The sequence below is a fragment of the Mustela nivalis genome, assembly GCF_964662115.1.
Source record: "Mustela nivalis genome assembly, contig: HAP1_SCAFFOLD_459, whole genome shotgun sequence".
Classification (NCBI taxonomy): Eukaryota; Metazoa; Chordata; class Mammalia; order Carnivora; family Mustelidae; genus Mustela; species Mustela nivalis.
The window spans coordinates 250,496-271,434 of NW_028136197.1; the positions used below are offsets into that span (position 1 = coordinate 250,496).

The 20,939-nt window shown below is 49.9% G+C and overlaps 1 long non-coding RNA gene across 1 annotated transcript in view; it reads right to left on the reverse strand.

Annotated features, from left to right (window-relative positions):
* The window catches only part of LOC309857174, a 53,828-nt gene extending 33,200 nt beyond the window's left edge, over nucleotides 1-20,628 (reverse strand). Inside the window, exons 1-2 of the long non-coding RNA XR_014307505.1 lie at nucleotides 20,527-20,628; nucleotides 17,406-17,433 (exon numbers count right to left, since the gene is read on the reverse strand). This is a non-coding gene — a long non-coding RNA (uncharacterized lncRNA). The remainder of the gene's footprint in view (nucleotides 1-17,405; nucleotides 17,434-20,526) is intronic.
* Between the last annotated feature and the right edge of the window lie 311 nt (nucleotides 20,629-20,939).

The following is a 20,939-nucleotide window of genomic DNA, read 5'->3' on the forward strand; positions in this document are numbered from 1 at the left end:
AGCAGAGAGAACATCAGACTTTGGGATGGAGGCCAAGCCCTCCCAGATCCAGGTCACACAACATGGAGAGGACACATGTTAGCAAGAGACTCGTGGGAGGATTAAATCATGGGCCCCTGTATCTCAGGTGCAGTAGAAGCAGTGGATTTGGAATTTCAGTTTTCCACAACGTTCCAGCACAAGCTGGTTAGAACTGTGCAAAAGCAGGAAGGGAAGCCCCAGTAAAGTGGACTGGGGATGCCAGAAGGGGAGGCTGGAAGGGGGCGCCTGGTGCTCAGTGCCCATGACAGACCCCACATTGCAATCCCCCACAGGAGAGACTCACCAACTTCAGGCCCCACAGGGGAAGCCGGAGGTTCATCTCCTGACTTTTTGTAGGACCTTTGCAGCTCAGCTGGTGAGAATTCTCCATCACCCTGCCTTTCTCCAGGGGACTTTCCTTCAAGCACCCTTCCCAACTTCTTCCTCCTCCATGAAATAATGTTCCTCTCCTTTGTTTCTCGCACTTGCCTGTGATGGGACCGTAGCTTGCTCAGCCCAGACTGCCATTCTCTGCTCTTCCCAAATAAACCCATGCTGCTGGTCAAATAACTGGCAGATTGAGTTTAAGGCAAATCGAACTAATAAATACAAGAACTTGCAAGGAACAAAATCAATATGCACAAATTAGTGGCACTCCTACGTGCTCGGAAGGAACCATCAGAAAGAGACTAAGGAGAACGATCTCATTTACACCTGCATCCAAGACAGCAAGATACCCGGGAGGCCCCTGAACCAAGAAGGTGACAGACCTGTCCTCTGACAGCCCTGCAACAATGACGACAGACAGGGAGGGGGACACAGGGAGATGGGGAGGCACTGTGCTCAGGGAAGAACCCACACTGGGAAAATGCTACTCTCCCCAAAACCGTCTAAAGAGTCCTCACTCTGGCTCCTGAATTTCCAGACTCGGCGCAAGCCTGGATTGGGTGTGGACACGGGAAGGACACCGCAGGGCTGAGGTGGGGGGAGCACAAGCACCGAAGCAGGCGGACGCTCCCTGACTGCAGACCATCTGAGGAGCCACAGGAACCGAATCCGCGAGCACACAAACACAGACGAGGACCGAGGAGCACCCAAGCCCAGAAAGGGGGGACCCCACATCCCCGCGCACAGCACAGCAGGAGGCCACGTCTCCTCACACAAAACGACGGAAGTCCCAGCGTCTACACAGGGCGCCCTTCCTCTGTGGGGTCCTGAGACCACGAACCCCTTGACAGTCCACTCAGGCGGCTTCTCCTCACCTCCTCCAGCGTCTGGTCCTTAGGAGGTTGGACTGCTGCCAGTGTGGGTGTGTCCTCCACAACGGGTCCGGTCAGTGGGGCTGCAGAGCCACACCCTCCTCAGCTTGTCCTGTCAGGGTGGGAGGCGCCCCACATTCTCCAGAAGTCTCCACAGTGGGTCCTGAAGAGGCGGGACTCTGGTCCCAGCTGTGGCTGTGCAGCCTGGGCTCAGGGCGGGAGCTGCGGTCTGGCGCCCTCTGCAGGCGGTGGAAGGCAGTTCAGGACTGTGGGCGCTCACCCTTCAGTGGAAGGTCCTGCTCCCTCCTGGGGTCCAGCTGATGCCATTTCATTCCGGAAATTCAAGCTGCATGGAGCCCAATACCCCCCAACTTCCCCCCAAATAGCTAAGGAACAAGGAATTTGAAACAATGTGGAATTACAACAGTCCTTGACCCAAACAGTGGCACTGAACATGGCCCTGATGCAGACCCACACTCTGACCTCAACTTGGTCTCAAGCCTGGACCCTACCCTAATCCAAGACCCTAACCCTAGCCCCCAACCCAAACAATGTTCACAAGAATCAAAAGGTAGAAACTGCAAATATCCATCAATGGCAAGTGCATAAGCAAAGTGTGGTGAAGGGTTTGAATTTGGGTTCAGGTTCAGGTTTTAGTCAGAGTTCTAGATCAGGCTTTGGGTTTAGTGTTATGGTGAGGATTTAGAGTGAAGGACAAGGGAACAGAATTATAGTTTAGGGCTTTCAGTTTATGATTCAGGCTTTAAGACTCAGGGCTTATGGGATAAAGTTCAAGGTCAAATTTGGGGTTTGGCTTCATGCTGAGATTTGGGTTCAGGGTTCGTGACTTGGAGGTCTGGTTTAGGGTTTGGGTTCGTGGTTCAGGGCTTGAGTCCAGGGCTCAGGTACAGGCATTGGGTTCCATTTCAGGTTTGGGATTCAGGGTTCTAGTTTGGGCTTTATGGTCAGCTTAGGTTTCAGCGTTGTTAGGGGTTAAGGTTAGGTTTAGGGATGACACATTTTCTTCAGTTGTCATCATGGACAAAAAAATTCTATCTGAAGTTTCTAAATCAGAAATGTATTTCATCTGGGGGCGCCTGGGTGGCTCCGCGTGTTAAGCCTCTGCCTTGGGCTCAGGTCATGATCTCAGGGTCCTGGGTTCGAGCCTTTCATCAGGCTTTCTGATTGGCGGTGAGCCTGCTTCCCCATCTTTCTCTCTGCCTGCCTCTCTGCGTACTTGTGATCTCTGTCTGTCAAATAAATAGAATTAGTAAAAGCTATTATATGATCTTTTACAAACCTTTTCCTATCTTTGCATTCTCATGTGCCAAGACAGACACTTAACTCTCCTCATTGTCAGTTTTAATAAATGATTTTCTTCTGCATGTTGACCCGAAGAGCTATTTCAAGAATGAATATACAGGATACTGAGTTGGAGCCCACCTGTGAGAGCCCACCTGTAGAGTCCTTTCATTAGAATGGTCTATGGTTCTAGCCTCAGTTCTGAATACTGCATGTACCTGAGGACCGAGTCCAGATGTTTCTTTCATCTCTGACTTGAATTTGAAATCCTCCTCAGACTTCAGCTTCCAGGATTTCTCCAGTCCTTGCTCTCCCACTGTCTTGGTGGGGATCCGCCATGAGTGTTGAACCCAGGAATGAATGAATAATATATACCCCAGATTGCTGGGGCATTGCCTTGTTTTGCTGAGGTTGAAATGGCTAGGGAGAGACCCCCTGTATGCAGATACAGAGCTGCATGCAATTGCTTAGATAAACTGGTTCCCCACTTAATTGCTTGGGCATTGAACATTTCGCCCTTAACCTGTGGCTTGAGCAGTTAGGAGGAGACTATCTGGAGGTGAATCAGAAGATGGCTGAATCCACATGGTGGTGGTCTGGGTTTGGGAGATTTTCCTGGAGATTCAAACGAAATATCTAAATTCTTCCAGTGGGAAGTGGTAAACATTTTATCGATGGGAGATGGAAAATAAATGGTCTGGTTAACCTTTCCCTCCCCCTCAAAACCCATTATTTGAAAAAACAAAAGGGAAGTGAAGGGAGAAATCCTCCCACTCCCATCCCCACTCATCTTCATAGCCACCTCCTCTTCAAGAACCTAACAGACAAGGTGCCAAGAAGTGGTAGGTACCAGCAGTGGTCTCGGATCTCATTCAAGGATCATTGTGAAAGGCATTCAAAGACATTGTGGGGGAACAGGGATCCAATTAAGGGGGACAAATTTAAGGTTTGCCTGGTCCCCTAAAAATTAATGGCACTAGAGAAGATGAGCTTTGGGAACTATAGCTTAATGGATACAATGTGTAAAAAGCTTCAGTGAGTCATGGTGGGAAGAGGCCATGAGGGCAGCAAATACAGTCTTAGATGTTATTAATAGCACTACAGGATATAGATTTCCTGTGGTGGTGTTCTTGGCAAGACCAGCCCAGCCAATGTGGATACTCACAACCTGGAACAGAGGGTCTTGGAGATCCCAGCACGTGAGGCATGATGAGAGGGTAAAATGATAGGAGGTGTCCTTTGGAAGGACTGTCTCCTTGACTTTAAAAGGGAGAACCCAAATCTGTAGGTGAAGTCTTTTTGGCAACAAAGAGGGCCGAGGCCTCCTAAGGTCAAGATCTCCTCGTCACTTGCAAAGATGTCGAAGAACATATTCAGACATTTCAAAGATGTCCTCATGTCCATCGGTTCCCACTCTGGAATTCTATCAATAAGGTGAGAGTTCCTCTAGTTGAAAAAGAGATCTAAAAAGACGTCCCTTTCTCATGTAATTTCTGTAACCTCCAGGACACACCCACCTCCCCCTTCCAGCTCTGTAATGAAGCCACAGCTGATGCCAATTTGTGGAACTCCTTAAAGGCTCTTCTCCCTTCTATAGCCCCGGACCAAGTTCCCATGCTCCCTCACCTGACTTCCTGCACTCACCTCCCACCTGGTGTGTTCACACCTGCAAGTGCCTTTTACCAACCCCTTTGCCAAAAGGCAGCCAGAGTGACCTTTCAAAGACCTGTTAGTTCCTGGCATTTGTCTCCATAGAAATCTGCACTGATCTTCTAACAAATTCTCAGTCCTCCAAAGGCACCCATAATCCTCCCATCAGTCTCTTCATACCCCTCCAACTGACTGATGCCTGTTCTGCCCCATCTCTCTGCCCTTCAACCACACTGCCTCCCTCTTCCTGTGGAGACCCCTCATGGTGCCTGCCTCCAAGCACAGGTGATTCCCATTGATGGGAAGACCCTCTTCCTCTCCCCCATCTCCCCACTCCAGTTACTCCCACTTATTCGTGAGCCCACAAGCCCCATGGTACACACTCTCCATGCAGCCTGCTCTCTCTTTTCAAGCACTGGCCTCCGTTTCTAGCTGTGGTTGTGTCATGGATGTCCCTCCCCAGCCAGCCTCCAAGCTCTCCTTCCCTTTAGCTCCAACACCTGACACAGTGCCTGGCACGTAGTAAGCCCTGGCTAGCTTCTAAGAGCCTCACTGAGGGACTGAAAGCATTTTAAAAACGTCACCACGTAGGCTCCAAACTGTAGGCAGAAAAAGCTTTGCCTGGATTGACATTTTAGAGACGTATTCGTCAAGTTGGATGTGTTCACTGACTTTACCTTATAAAATTAAAAAAAAAAAAAGGACCTCTGTATCTCTTCGCATCAAACGAAGGCACGTGTATACTATTAGACCACGTTATGAGCTTAATGGAAGGAGACAAGATGTTTTCGCTAAGAAAATGTATAAGACTGTTGAGGTCAAGTGGGAGGAAACAGTCCGTTTGTTGGAGCATTGCTAACTTACTCTATCACAGCCCCTAATAAAAATCTGACACAGGGTGAGTCAGAATTGTCTGTCAGAGATGAGTTAGATCTGGCTCATGTTCCTAGAGACATGAAAGCCAGGAACGAAGAAGGAGGCTTTGAAAGCCTGGGTTGAGGAGGCGGTGTGGTTCACTGCGATGAGCTAAGTGTCCAGGGCCACCGGCAGACATGCGGGCCTGTGTTCTTCCTTTGTTCTGGGGTCCCTCTTGCACCATGTGGTGAGGCTGGTGGCTGGGAGCAGCTCAGGACAGGACCCGGTGGCATCTTACCTCTCCCACCCTCATGTGGGCTCCAGAGGGCTCCAGTAGGTCCCAGGGGACAGCCTGCCTTCCTTGCAAAGCCCAGTAGCACTGGGAGCAGAAACTGGGACCAAAGAGTGAGCACCCTGTTTGACAAGCTGGACCAGCCACCTCTTCTTCAGATGCAGGGGGAGCCCTGGCATGCTGACTCCTCCCTTCTCCCTTTCCCCTTTCCTCTCTTCCTCTCTCTTCCCTTCCCCTCTCTCCTTCCCTGGTGGTGCCCTTTCCCAATGCCCACTTCATCCCTTTTCCTTTCTACATGCCTGTCTTCTAGAGTTTCTTCTCTTTCCTCCCCATTACTTCCCTTCATGTGAATCTCCTCTTTGGTCCCTTTGTCCCTGCTCTCTGCTCCTCCTCCCCTTCCCTGGCCCCTGTTCAGCTCCATCCTGACTGCAGGCAGAGCTGGACTAACATGCTCACTTGCTAGCTCAGCCACCCTCCAGAGAAGTCACTCTTTGGTGGCCACCTTCCTGACCCCCTGGTCCCTTCTCCACTTGTTCACATATTGCTCTGAAGTCTGAGGAGGACAGAGCGGGGCTGCCACAGAATCAGGCCAGAGGAGAAACCAAAACATGTGTCCACACTGTCCCCCAGCACTGCTGCTCTGAGAGCTTTTGGAGTCCTCAACAGGGTTAGGATTGAGGGGCTTCTTCAGAACCGGGAGTGAAAACAACCATAGGTCAAAAGAAAAGCTATGGCCTCCACACAAAAATAATAATCTCAAATAAAAATTATGTTAACTCTGAAGTCCCAAAGTCAAAGAATTGCCTTAAATCTGTCACAAGAAAGCACCCAAGGCCTCACTCTCTGGGTTCTGGGTGCCCTGGGAATGGCAGGCGGCTCTGAACGCGCGTGGGGTGCCGAATGATGGGGGCTAGCCCACCTGCTTGCGGGTGGGGGGGGGTACCTCGTGCACCGCTGTCCCCGCCCTGACCCCTTGTGGACGGGGTGTGGCGCGGCGTTCGGGGAGGTCCTGGTGCCCTGGGGTTCGCGGGAGGATAGGCCTGGACATTCCCCCTCCCCCCGCTAGTGGCCCGCGTTTTCTGCTCCAGGTGAGGGCACAGCGCGGTGTCACTTTACCTGTGAGCAGAGAGTCCACGAGAGAAGCCATGGGGCGGGGAGGGGCAGCAGGCGGCGGGAACGGTACAGCCCAGCCTTGGGCCTCAGGTGCTAGGCTGGAGCGCGAGAGCGCAGGGGCGGCGAGCATGGTGGGTCCTGCAGTCCCGACGGGGCCGCAGCACAGCAGCATGGCGCTGCGCGCCCCTCCTCTGTCAGCCCCTCCACCTCCTCCCAGACTCTCTGCCGCGTCCTCCCCGAGCTCACTTCCCGCCTAGGCAATTAGGAGAGCCCATTCTCTGGGCCGCTCCCGCCCCGCCCCCCTCCCTCCTGAGTCCTCCGGGAGCTCACTTCCCGCTTTGGAAATTAGCAAAGCCCCTTCTCTGCGCCGCCTCCGCCGCCCTCCCTCCCGAGGCCCGGGCCCCCTCTGCGGCGTGGGACAAAGCCCTGGCGGGCTGCGAGCATTGCCAGCTCAGGCGCTGCGCAGCCTCCTAGCCTGGCTCCCTGAGCGGGTGTTCGCCCGTGGCCTGGCTGCGAAAAGATCATCAGTCCTAAACGCCAGCTGCACTCTTGGGTCAGTTTGCTGGCTTCCAGATTGCGCCCAAAGCCAGGAACCAGCTTCCCCAGCACAGGCCAGGGCTGAGATGCCTGCCGGCAATCTGTCTGAGCAGTCTCCTCTTCTCCAGGCAGGGATGGCACTTCGACCTGGATGTTTGGGTTTTTTGTTTGCTTTTGGTCATTGGTTATTACATGACCTGCAGGGTAGGTGCTCCACAAAGGGAGTGAAAACAGGACGCCTGATATATAGGCATATGGCCATTCTAGAAAAATAGCTTGGGGTTCTCTCAGAAAAGCGGCATTGGTCCTTGCACCATGGTTTAATAGAAAAGGGATTATGCACCAAGTTACTTAAATGAGCATAGGTTGAAATCGTTTACTGAGAGTAAATATTTAAAATAGTTATATTTTAACTAAATCTATCATCAATCATAAATCTATTACACGAAGGTTACAGGCAATTTAAATGCAAGAGCACTCTCTTCAGGGTTTTAAATAATCCGTGTCTGTCTTGGCACATGAGAATGCAAAGATAGGAAATGGTTTGTAAAAGATCATATAATAGCTTTTACTGATTCTATTTATTTGACAGACAGAGATCACAAGTACGCAGAGAGGCAGGCAGAGAGAAAGATGGGGAAGCAGGCTCCCCGCCAAACAGAGAGCCTGATGAAAGGCTCGATCCCAGGACCCTGAGATCAGGACCTGAGCCCAAGGCAGAGGCTTAACATGCGGAGCCACCCAGGCGCCCCCAGATGAAATACATTTCTGATTTAGAAACTTCAGATAGAATTTTTTTGTCCATGATGACAACTGAAGAAAATGTGTCATCCCTAAACCTAACCTTAACCCCTAACAACGCTGAAACCTAAGCTGACCTTAAAGCCCAAACTAGAACCCTGAATCCCAAACCTGAAATGGAACCCAATGCCTGTACCTGAGCCCTGGACCCAAGCCCTGAATCACGAACTCAAACCCTAAACCAGACCTCCAAGTCATGAACCCTGAACCCAAATCTCAGCATGAAGCCAAACCCCAAATTTGACCTTGAACTTTATCCCATAAGCCCTGAGTCTTAAAGCCTGAATCATAAACTGAAAGCCCTAAACTATAACTCTGTTCCCTTGTCCTTCACTCTAAATCCTCACCCTAACACTAAACCCAAAGCCTGATCTAGAACTCTGACTAAAACCTGAACCTGAACCCAAATTCAAACCCTTCACCACACTTTGCTTATGCACTTGACATTGATGGATATTTGCAGTTTCTACCTTTTGATTCTTGTGAACATTGTTTGGGTTGGGGGCTAGGGTTAGCGTCTTGGATTAGGGTAGGGTCCAGGCTTGAGACCAAGTTGAGGTCAGAGAGTAGGTCTGCATCAGGGCCATGTTCAGTGCCACTGTTTGGGTCAAGGACTGTTGTAATTCCACATTGTTTCAAATTCATTGTTCCTTAGCTATTTGGGGGGGAGGTGGGGGGTATTGGGCTCCATGCAGCTTGAATTTCCGGAATGAAATGGCATCAGCTGGACCCCAGGAGGGAGCAGGACCTTCCACTGAAGGGTGAGCTCCCACAGTCCTGCACTGCCTTCCACCGCCTGCAGATGGCGTAGACCGCAACTCCCGCCCTGAGCTCAGGATGCACAGCCACAACTGGGACCAGAGTCCTGCCTGTTCAGGACCCACTGTGGAGACTTCTGGAGAATGTGGGGCGCCTCCCACCCTGACAGGACAAGCTGAGGAGGGTGTGGCTCTGCAGCCACACTGACTGCACCCGTTGTGGAGGACGCGCCCACACTGGCAGCAGTCCAACCTCCTAAGGACCAGACGCTGGAGGATGTGAGGAGACGCCGCCTGAGTGGACTGTCAAGGTGTTCCTGGTCTCAGGACTCCACAGAGGAAGGGCGCCCTGTGTAGACACTGGGACTTCCGTCGTTTTGTGTGAGGAGACGTGGCCTCCTGCTGTGCTGTGCGCGGGGATGTGGGGTCCCCCCTTTCTGGGCTTGGGTGCTCCTCAGTCCTCGTCTGTGTTTGTGTGCTCGCGGATTCGGTTCCTGTGGCTCCTCAGATGGTCTGCAGTCAGGGAGCGTCCGCCTGCTTTGGTGCTTGTGCTCCCCCCACCACAGCCCTGCGGTGTCCTTCCCGTGCCCACACCCAATCCAGGCTTGCGCCGAGTCTGGAAATTCAGGAGCCAGAGTGAGGACTCTGTAGACGGTTTTGGGGAGAGGAGCATTTTCCCAGTGTGGGTTCTTCCCTGAGCACAGTGCCTCCCCCTCTCCGTGTGTCCCCCTCCCTGTCTGTCGTCATTGTTGCAGGGCTGTCAGAGGACAGGTCTGTCACCTTCTTGGTTCAGGGGCCTCCCGGGTATCTTGCTGTCTTGGATGCAGGTGTAAATGAGATCGTTCTCCTTAGTCTCTTTCTGATGGTTCCTTCCGAGCACGTAGGAGTGCCACTAATTTGTGCATATTGATTTTGTTCCTTGCAAGTTCTTGTATTTATTAGTTCGATTTGCCTTAAACTCAATCTGCCAGTTATTTGACCAGCAGCATGGGTTTATTTGGGAAGAGCAGAGAATGGCAGTCTGGGCTGAGCAAGCTACGGTCCCATCACAGGCAAGTGCGAGAAACAAAGGAGAGGAACATTATTTCATGGAGGAGGAAGAAGTTGGGAAGGGTGCTTGAAGGAAAGTCCCCTGGAGAAAGGCAGGGTGATGGAGAATTCTCACCAGCTGAGCTGCAAAGGTCCTACAAAAAGTCAGGAGATGAACCTCCGGCTTCCCCTGTGGGGCCTGAAGTTGGTGAGTCTCTCCTGTGGGGGATTGCAATGTGGGGTCTGTCATGGGCACTGAGCACCAGGCGCCCCCTTCCAGCCTCCCCTTCTGGCATCCCCAGTCCACTTTACTGGGGCTTCCCTTCCTGCTTTTGCACAGTTCTAACCAGCTTGTGCTGGAACGTTGTGGAAAACTGAAATTCCAAATCCACTGCTTCTACTGCACCTGAGATACAGGGGCCCATGATTTAATCCTCCCACGAGTCTCTTGCTAACATGTGTCCTCTCCATGTTGTGTGACCTGGATCTGGGAGGGCTTGGCCTCCATCCCAAAGTCTGATGTTCTCTCTGCTTCCGTGTCGTCGTGCTAACATGGATGTTTGGAAGAGTCATTTCCTCTGCGGTGATTTCAAAGTGCAGTCAGCTTGTTATAGCAGCACAAATACGTGCTGTCTCCACACTCAGATTCCCCAGCCGTCATTTCTTTACCACGTTTGCCACTTTACACGGGATGCTTCAGTGTGTTTGATCCCACACCAGGACAATGTCCTGTAGAACCACCACATAACCTGAAATGAAGAGATCATTACAGAACCCATCCAAGGGTTAGTGTTAGGGACCAGGGACATGGCAGGACTGACCTGAAGACCCCATGGAGAGGGTCTGAGTTGACAGTGTCGGTGAGGGGGAGTGTCTGGCTCTGGCTTTGTGTCCAGGAGTCAGCTCTGTGTGGGTGTGTCCTCAGCTGGGCATGCAGATTCCTTCTCCTCTGAATCCTTTCCGGAGTTCCAAATGGCACAGTTTCCTTCTGGGCGGCAGGCTGAGTCCTCTGGGATTGCCCAGGTGTCCCCAAATTGTAGGGCACCTACTGCAAGGATTTTGGGGTCAGAATCCTGAGAACCAAACCAAAGGTTATGGTTAGGGCCCACCACATGGCAGGCCCGATCTGCCAGCACTCTGTCCATCTTTCTGGGGGAGCGGGCAGTCGAGGGATTTGTTCAGGGTGAGTGTCAAGCTCCAGGTTTGCATCCAGGGGCCTGCTGAAAATGGGGGTGTCCAGAGGTAGGAATGCAGATTTCAGTTCCTCTGAATCCTTTCTGGAGTTCCAAATGGCATGGTTCCTTTCAGGGTGGCAGGGTGAGTCCTATGGTGTTCCTCACTGTCCCCAATCTCTGAGGCTTTGGATCCAGGCCGTCGGGGACAGACCTCTCAGGACAGAATCTAGGCTTAAGAGTTTGTGCCTATGGGCATGGCTGCACTGATCTGAAAGCACTGTGGCGAGGATCAAAGGGGTCTGAGTTGAGAGCATGGTTCAGGATCAGTATCAAGGTCTGGGTTTGTGTCCAGGGGACCGCTGAATGTGGGGGTGGTCTCAGATGTCCAAGACGATTTCCCCTACTCTGAATCCTTTCCAGCATTCCAAATAGCCTGGTTCCCTTCTGGGTGGCAAGCTGAAATCTCTGGGATTTCTCAGGTCTTGCCCTTGCCCTTGCAAGGGCAAGATACTTTTTACAGTAAAAGAATTCACCAGATGAGCTGAACAGCAGAAAAGACACAGCTCAGGGGTAAATCAGTGAACAGGAATATCATGCCAAAATCTTCTTTGAGAACACACTACAGAGCAAGGGAAGATAGGAGAGAAAGCTGAGATATAAAGGACAAACCCTCCAACTTTCCAACATCATTCCCTACTTGTTTATTTCCACTGCTGTCAGCTCCTTCCCAGTCAAAAATAAGTCACCGGAGCCAGCCTTTTTTCTTCCTGAGTTTGGGGCACTGCAAAGCCCACCAGAGGGGCCAAGGGCACCCCTGTACCTGCTGAGCTGAGCCCATTTGTACCCCAACAGTGAGAAGGTGCCAGCCTGGCCCTCTGGTGCTCCATGGTCTGTGGCAGTCCTTCCTTCTGGACCCTGCTTTGCTGCTCTTCCTTCCCTAACCCTGGTCTCAAACTAGGGATTGCTCCTGGAGGAGGAACTCAGGGAGATGAGGCTCAGGAGGGCCTCCCTGCCTGGAATCTCCGTGTGAGGAGTGACCAGCCAACCGATTATGCCCAGGGACTTGCAAAATGCAGAGAGGCAGATTTCTTTTCTCTCTTTCTCTCTCTCTCTCTAGCCTCATACCAACCAGGAGTTCTTAGAACTTTCTTCAGTGATTTCTAGGTGTAGCTTGGCCACTATTTCCACAGCAAGGCCACTTGAGCATGATCAAACACAAGTATAAGCAATTACATTTAAAAAAAAAAAACAATAAGCCAATGCACACAGACCTTTGACAGCAGCACAGGACGCTCAAGGGACCAGAGTCCCTACCTTGGGCAATAGTGGTAGAGGCCGGGTTCTGCCACGCAGGTCCCTAGACCTTTGGCAGTTGCCACGATTGCAAATCCAGACATGCAGAATCCTGAGGGACAACCTACTAACTGCAAAAGAGCAAAAATTCATCAGGATTCAGAGAGTGGAAATCCATTTGTACTGGAAAAGAAAGAAGTAGGCTTGCTGTGAATCCAGCAGGGAGGACAGGCAGAGATAAAGGCTGGTGTATGGGTCACGGAAACTATTGTTTCTCAAGGGTCATGCTGTCTCTGTAAAATGCTATGAGGACTGTCTCTTGGGGAACTCCTGCTTTCCTACCAGTGACGCCCCCAGATTCTGCTTTGCTAGTCCCATGGATTCCTGGGGATACCCAGTTGATAAGCTACGCTGTCCTCATGACAACACTTGCTAATGGACTGAATGTGTGTGTCTTGTCCCATTTCAGATGTTGAAGCCCTGACCCTCAAAAAGTGCCATCAGGAGGTATGGGCTTTGAGAGGTGATGAGGTCATGAGATTGGAACACTTGTGAATGAGATAAAAGCGCTTCTGAGAAAAGACCTGAGAGATTGTTCTGCCAGCTGTCATCCATGCAAGGCTACAACAGAAATATGGGCATCTATAGATAATGAAGCAGTCCCTTGCTAGATATCAGATCTCCCAGGATCTTGCTTTTGGACTTCTCAGTCTCTAGAACTGCAAGGAATAGTACATGTTTTGCTGTTTCAGCCACCCAGTCTGTCATCATTTGTTGCAGCAACTTGAACTGAATAAGGCAGAGCCCAAGTCCTGGTTAATCCCTGCTTCTACTCATTTCCCCTCAGAAAGAGCTTCTAATCCAGAACTGACCTCTGCTTTCCATACACGTGCTTCAGACACCTTCTGTGAGAACCTAGACTTTGTAAAAGACTCCTCCCTCATGGCAACCAGCATTCTGTGACTCCTGAGGAATGTCCTCCCTGACTGTATTGAGTCAATCAATCTGATTTTGATTCTGGAGTCCCAGGATCAAGGACTGCATCAGGCTCCCAGCTTCATGGGGAGTCCGCTTCTCCCTCTGACCTTCTCCACTCTCGTGCTCTCTCTCTCTCACTCTCTCTCTCTCTCACACACACAATGAAATAAATAAAAATCTTTTAAAAATCTGATTTTAACAGACCATAAGCTTGTTCTTGCTGGTCTTTGGAAGATTAGGCATTAGCCCTTCGGAGAAAGTTCTGAATGGCTGCTTCACGAAGGGGTGAACTGTGTCCCCAAAGTCTCTTTTTGCTGCCTTCTAATCACAGATGCTGAGACAAATCCTCCCAGGTGCTGGTTTTTCAAAGCACGTAATGCTTTGGCTTTGAAGTTCCTCACTTGACAGTTCTGCTTTAATCAGTTTGTGACAAAACAGCCAATTGGTGGTGGATGCAAAGTGCACTGATAAAGTTAATATCAGGGAACAATGTTTTGAGTGTCAAGCATGTGCATGTGTGTGCACACACATATCCATGTGCTAAGCATTATGGTACATGTCTGACAAGAACTAAAACATCAAAATGTCAGGATACCCCATTAGCTGATATTTTTATTATTCCTACATCCTAAGCTATGAAAAACAGGGTCAGAGAATAAGAAGTGGCAAAAAGAATCAAGATTAGAGGCAGTTCGATTGCACAGCCAGCCTTGATCAATAGGCATGTACACCTGTGTCTAGTTTCAGCTCTGTGTAACCTTGCCATAACCTTGGATAAGCCATTCATCTCTCAAGTTCAGGTTCTTGGTCCAAAGAGGGAAGGGGCACGGGTTGAGTGCCTCCAGTGGGACTTCCTGGCAGGCTTGTTCATCCAAGCATTCCTGTTTCAGTTTGAGTAATTGAATCCAGTCTTTGTTTTACCGAAGGCCAAGCTTGTCCAGTGTGTCCATGCCACCAGCCAACAGCATTTGTCCATGCCATGTAACAACTGAGCAACATTCATAGGAATGGGGGGAGGAAAAGATGTCCACAGGTGTTGACAGATGTTCTGCATGGAGAGACAGGAGCAGGGGCCATCACCTCTGTTTCTAGTGGCCTTCTCTGTTGAGTTAAAATAAATGGCAATTATTTGCAACGACAGGGATGAAAGTAGAGGGTATTATGCCAAGCGAAATAAGTCAGTCAGAGAAAGACAATTATCATATGATCTCACTCATATGTGGAGTTTAAGAAACAAAACAGAATCATAGGGGAATAAAGGACAAAAATAAAAACAAGATGAAGTCAAAGAGGGAGACAAACCAGAAGAGACTTTAAAAAAAAAAAGGATTTTTATTTACTTATTTGACAAACAGAGATCACAAGTAGGCAGAGAGGCAGGAAGAGAGAGAGAGGAGGATGCAGACTCCCCAGGGAGCAGAGAGCCTGATGTGGGGCTGGATCCCAGGACCCTGAGATCATAACCTGAGTTGAAGGCAGAGGCTTTAACCCACTGAGCCAGCCAGGTACCCCTCAGAAGAGACTCTTAATCACAGTAAACAAACTGAGGGTTCTTGGAGGGGAGGAGGATGGGTGGATGGGGTAACTGGGTGATGGACATTAAGGAAGGCATGTGATACAGTGAGCACTGGGTGTTATAAAAGACTGATGAATCACTAACCTGTATGTCTGACACTAGTATTATATGTTAATTAATTGTATTTAGATTAAAATTTTCTTTAAAAATAATTTTAAAATAAAATAAATAACAATCAAATAATGATCAGAGTTATCCAGCAGGGAGTATCAGATCTGGATGTCAGTGAAATTGAAGGGGCTTGCCGAAGTTTAGGAGAGTCACGCTAGGTCATTTTCCTGTGTGGGGAAGTCTTCAGGGGCAGTTCCAAAGACAAAGAATATTAATATTTCTCCTTCCCCCATTTCTCCTAGAGCCAAAGATGTTTCCTCCACTCACCCACTGGCCCTGTGTGTAGGTGTTGCTTTCTCTCTACCAATCAAAAAATCAGTGAGTAACTAGAACTTTACCTTTTCCAATATCCCCCTACCCCCGACCTTTTGTCTTTAATGGCCATGGGCAACAAACTTACAGAGATCTATTATGCTCTACTACCTTGGCCCGCATGGGCCATTGCAAAGGGATTCTGTGAACCGTGTACTCAGATGAATGGTCATTATCTTCAAAAAGGCAGGGGCAGTGATAGACACAGGAATCAAAAAAGTAAGAGTTAATGGACCATCAGAATAATGAAGTACCAACACTTTTTTGTCCTTGGCTTGAATCCACAAGGTCCAGTGTCTCAACAGAACTTTCATTTTGGTCTCATCTGACTCACTTGTCCACCCCTGGGCCAGTTGGCAGTTATACTGAGAACTGGAAATTTTCCTTAGAAGAGAGAAAGAGTATTTGTCAGGTAAAGCAAGGAAATGTCCATTATAGGAAGTTAGGCCTTTTGTCATGGTACTCCATTAGCACCCTCCTGACTGTTAAAGAAAAAAAAAAATTGTGACACCCATTAAAGACAGTAAGGAAGATTTTATTCAAGAGATGCTACTACGATTGGATTTTATTTTATAGTATGGGAGAGAAATCTGGCTCAGCGCAGACAAATGGAGATTTACAGCTAAAGAGCATGGTGGGGGTCACTGAATGTAAAATTAAGATGGAACATCAAGGGTAAGGATGAAGGGATTCTGACTAAACCATCTGGACAGAAATATTGTTGAAGGAAGGCTAGGGTCATAAACTATTGCGATCAGGGGATAAGGAATTTTTTAAAAGACTTATTAATACATTTTAGAGGGAGGGAGAAGGGGTAGGGGTAGAGAGAGAGGGAAAGAGAATTTTAATCAGACTCTTCACTGAGCATAGAGCCTGAGGTGAGGCTTAATCTCAGGACCGTGACATCATGACCAGAGCAGAAACCAAGAGTCAAACGTTCAACCAGCTGCATCAACCAGGTGCCCTGGGAATAAGGGATTTGATCAGATATTAAGCGTTATAGATACTGAAGCACCTGGGTGGCTTAGTTGGTTAAATCTCTGGCTTTGGCTTAGGTCATGATCTGATCCCAGGATCAAGCCTGGCATTGGGCTTGCTGCTCAGTGGGGAGTCTGGTTCTCTCCCTCCCTCTGCTATTCCCCCTGCTCAGGCTCTCTCTCTGTCAAAATAAATAAATCTTAAAAAAAAAAAAAAAGAGTGGTAAGATACCAGGGGTGAGAGATAAGGAATTTGATCAGATATCAAGAGTAGGATAGGAGATTGCTGAAAAATGACTAAGCAGATTTCTTGCTAAAACTGGGCTAAGTGGGTGGAGCCTGAGGTCAAGGCTGGACAGAAAGAGGACTCAGAGGAACTTGACTCCAGTCTGGTCAAGGAGAAAATCTTCATCATCCATGACCATTGTATTTTCTTCAATCACACATTTTACTAATTCTTTTATCAGACATTCAGTGAACGAGAAACATGAACACAGCAGCAATAATATAACAAATGTAAGCGCTCTAGCAGAGACAAAGGCAGTGTAGGAATCCACCTCATCAGATTTAGAATATGCATGACTCCATGACTGAATTACTACCACTGCTTGACTGTTGAGATTAAGATGTAGTACAGAGGATCAGAGGGAAGGAAGTGAAATCTGAATGGGAGTCATCAGAAAGGGAGACAAACCATGAGGCACCTTTAACTATAGGAAACAAACTGAGAGATGCTGCGTGGGAAGGGAAGGGGGAGACATGGAGTAACTGGGTGATAGGCATTAAGGAGGACACGTGATATGATGAGCACCAAGGGTTATCCACAACTGATGAATTTGAAAACCTCCTCAGACTTCAACCTCGAGGATTTCTCCAGTCCTTGCTCTCCCAATGTCTTGGTGGGGATCCGCCATGAGTGTTGAACCCAGGAATGAATGAATAATATATACCCCAGATCGCTGGGGCTTTGTCTTGTTTTTCTGAGGTTGGAAAGGCTTGGGAGAGACCCCCTGTATGCAGATACAGAGCTGCATGCAATTGCTTAGATAAACGTGTTCCCCACTTACTTGCTTGGGCATTGGACATTTCGCCCTTAACCTGTAGCTTGAGCAGTTAGGAGGAGACAATCTGGAGGTGAATCAGAAGATGGCTGAATCCACATGGTGGTGGTCTGGGTTTGGGAGATTTTCCTGGAGATTCAAATAAAAGATCTAAGTTCTTCCAGTGGGGAGTGGTAAACATTTTATTGATGGGAGATGGAAAATAAATGGTCTGGTTAACCTTTCCCTCCCCCTCAAAACCCATTATTTGAAAAAACAAAAAGGGAAGTGAAGGGAGAAATCCTCCCACTCCCATCCCCACTCACCTCCATAGCCACCTCCTCTTCCAAGAACCTAACAGACAAGGTGCCAAGAAGTGTTAGGTACCAGCAGTGGTCTCAGATCTCATTCACGGATCATGGTGAAAGGCATTCAAAGATATTGTGGGGGCACAGGGATCCAATTAAGTGGGACAAGTTTAAGGTTTGCCTGGTCCCCTAAAAAATAATGGCAGTAGAGAAGATGAGCTTTGGGAACTATAGCTTAATGGATACAATGTGTAAAAAGCTTCAGTGAGTCATGGTGGGAAGAGGCCATGAGGGCAGCAAATACAGTCTTAGATGATGCTATTCATAGCACTACAGGCTCTAGATTTCCTGTGGTGGTGTTCTTGGCAAGACCAGCCCGGCCAAAGTGGATACTCACACCTGGAACAGTGGGTCTTGGAGATTCCAGCACGTGAGGCATGATGAGAGGGTAAAATGATAGGAGGTGTCCTTTGGAAGGACTGTCTCCTTGACTTTAAAAGGGAGAACCCAAATCTGTAGGTGAAATCTTTTTGGCTACAAAGAGGGCCGAGGCCTCCTAAGGTCAAGGTCTCCTCGTCACTTGCAAAGATGTCGAAGAACATATTCAGACATTTCAAAGATGTCCTCATGTCCATCGGTTCCCACTCTGGAATTCTATCAATAAGGTGAGAGTTCCTCTAGTTGAAAAAAAGATCTAAAAAGACGTCCCTTTCTCATGTAATTTCTGTAACCTCCAGGACACACCCACCTCCCCCTTCCAGCTCTGTAATGAAGCCACAGCTGGTGCCAATTTGTGGAACTCCTTAAAGGCTATTCTCCCTTCTATAGCCCCGGACCAAGTTCCCATGCTCCCTCACCTGACTTCCTGCAGTCACATCCCACCTGGTGTGTTCACACCTGCAAGTGCCTTTTACCAACACCTTTGCCAAAAGGCAGCCAGAGTGACCTTTCAAAGACCTGTTAGTTCCTGGCATTTGTCTCCATAGAAATCTGCACTGATCTTCTAACAAATTCTCAGTCCTCCAAAGGCACCCATAATCCTCCCATCAGTCTCTTCATACCCCTCCAACTGACTGATGCCTGTTCTGCCCCATCTCTCTGCCCTTCAACCACACTGCCTCCCTCTTCCTTGGAGACCCCTCATGGCGCCTGCCTCCAAGCACAGGTGATTCCCATTGATGGGAAGACCCTCTTCTTCTCCCCACCCTCCCCACTCCAGTTACTCCCACTTATTCGTAAGCTCACAAGCCCCATGGTACACACTCTCCATGCAGCCTGCTCTCTCTTTTCTAGCACTGGCCTCCGTTTCTAGCTGTGGTTGTGTCATGGATGTCCCTCCCCAGCCAGCCTCCAAGCTCTCCTTCCCTTTAGCTCCAACACCTGACACAGTGCCTGGCACGTAGTAAGCCCTGGCTAGCTTCTAAGAGCCTCACTGAGGGACTGAAAGCATTTTAAAAACGTCACCACGTAGGCTCCAAACTGTAGGCAGAAAAAGCTTTGCCTGCATTGACATTTTAGAGACGTATTCGTCAAGTTGGATGTGTTCACTGACTTTACTTTATAAAATTAAAAAAAAAAAAAGGACCTCTGTATCGCTTCGCATCAAACGAAGGCACGTGTATACTATTAGACCACGTTATGAGCTTAATGGAAGGAGACAAGATGTTTTTCTCTAAGAAAATGTATAAGACTGTTGAGGTCAAGTGGGAGGAAACAGTCCGTTTGTTGGAGCATTGCTAACTTACTCTATCACAGCCACTAATAAAAATCTGACACAGGGTGAGTCAGAATTGTCTGTCAGAGATGAGTTAGATCTGGCTCATGTTTCTAGAGACATGAAAGCCAGGAACGAAGAAGGAGGCTTTGAAAGCCTGGGTTGAGGAGGCGGTGTGGTTCACTGCGATTAGCTAAGTGTCCAGGGCCACCGGCAGACATGCGGGCCTGTGTCCTTCCTTTGTTCTGGGGTCCCTCTTGCACCATGTGGTGAGGCTGGTGGCTGGGAGCAGCTCAGGACAGGACCCGGTGGCATCTTACCTCTCCCACCCTCATGTGGGCTCCAGTGGGCTCCAGTAGGTCCCAGGGGACAGCCTGCCTTCCTTGCAAAGCCCAGTAGCACTGGGAGCAGAAACTGGGACCAAAGAGTGAGCACCCTGTTTGACAAGCTGGACCAGCCACCTCTTCTTCAGATGCAGGGGGAGCCCTGGCATGCTGACTCCTCCCTTCTCCCTTTCCCCTTTCCTCTCTTCCTCTCTCTTCCCTTCCCCTCTCTCCTTCCCTGGTGGTGCCCTTTCCCAATGCCCACTTCATCCCCTTTCCTTTCTACATGCCTGTCTTCTAGAGTTTCTTCTCTTTCCTCCCCATTACTTCCCTTCATCTGAATCTCCTCTTTGGTCCCTTTGTCCCTGCTCTCTGCTCCTCCTCCCCTTCCCTGGCCCCTGTTCAGCTCCATCCTGACTGCAGGCAGAGCTGGACTAACATGCTCACTTGCCAGCTCAGCCACCCTCCAGAGAAGTCACTCTTCGGTGGCCACCTTCCTGACCCCCTGGTCCCTTCTCCACTTGTTCACATATTGCTCTGAAGTCTGAGGAGGACAGAGCGGGGCTGCCACAGAATCAGGCCAGAGGAGAAACCAAATCATGTGCCACACTGTCCCCCAGCACTGCTGCTCTGAGAGCTTTTGGAGTCCTCAACAGGGTTAGGATTGAGGGGCTTCTTCAGAACCGGGAGTGAAAACAACCATAGGGCAAATGAAAAGCTATGGCCCCCACACAAAAATAATAATCTCAAATGAAAACTATGTTAACTCTGAAGTCCCAAAGTCGAAGAATTGCCTTGAATCTGTAACAAGAAAGCACCCAAGGCCTCACTCTCTGGGTTCTGGGTGCCCTGGGAATGGCAGGAGGCTCTGACATGCGCGTGGGTGTGCCAAAGTTGGGGGCTAGCCTGCCCGCTGGCGGGTGGGGGGTACCTCCTGCAGCGCTGTCCCAGGCCGGACCCCTTGTGGACAGGGTGTGGCGCGGTGTCCGGGGTTGTCCCAGTGCCCTGGGGTTCGCGGGAGCCTAGGCCCGGACACCCCGGACCCCCGCTAGTGGCCCTCTTTTTCTGCTCCAGGTGAGGGCGCGGCGCGGTGTCACTTTACCTGTGAGCAGAGGGTACTCCTGAGAAGCCATGGGGCGGGGAGGGGCAGCAGGCAGCAGGAACAGGACAGAGCTGCCTGGGGGGCTGGTCTGGAGCACAGTAGAGCACGGGCAGCGGCGAGTCCGGTGGGTCCTGCAGTCCCGACTGGGCCACAGCACAACACCCTGGCGCTGCGCGCCCCTCCTCCGCCAGCCCCTTCTGGTCCTCCCAGAGTCTCTGCCAAGTCCTCCGTGAGCTCACTTCCCGTCTTGGCAATTAGCAAAGCCCCTTCTCTGGGCCGCCCTGATCCGCCCCCGCCCACCTCCCTCCTGAGTCCTCCGTGAGCTCACTTCCTGCTTTGGGAATTAGAAAAAGCCCCTTCTCTGCGCCGCCCCCGCCACCCTCCCTCCTGAGGCCGGGCCTGGGCTGGGTTGC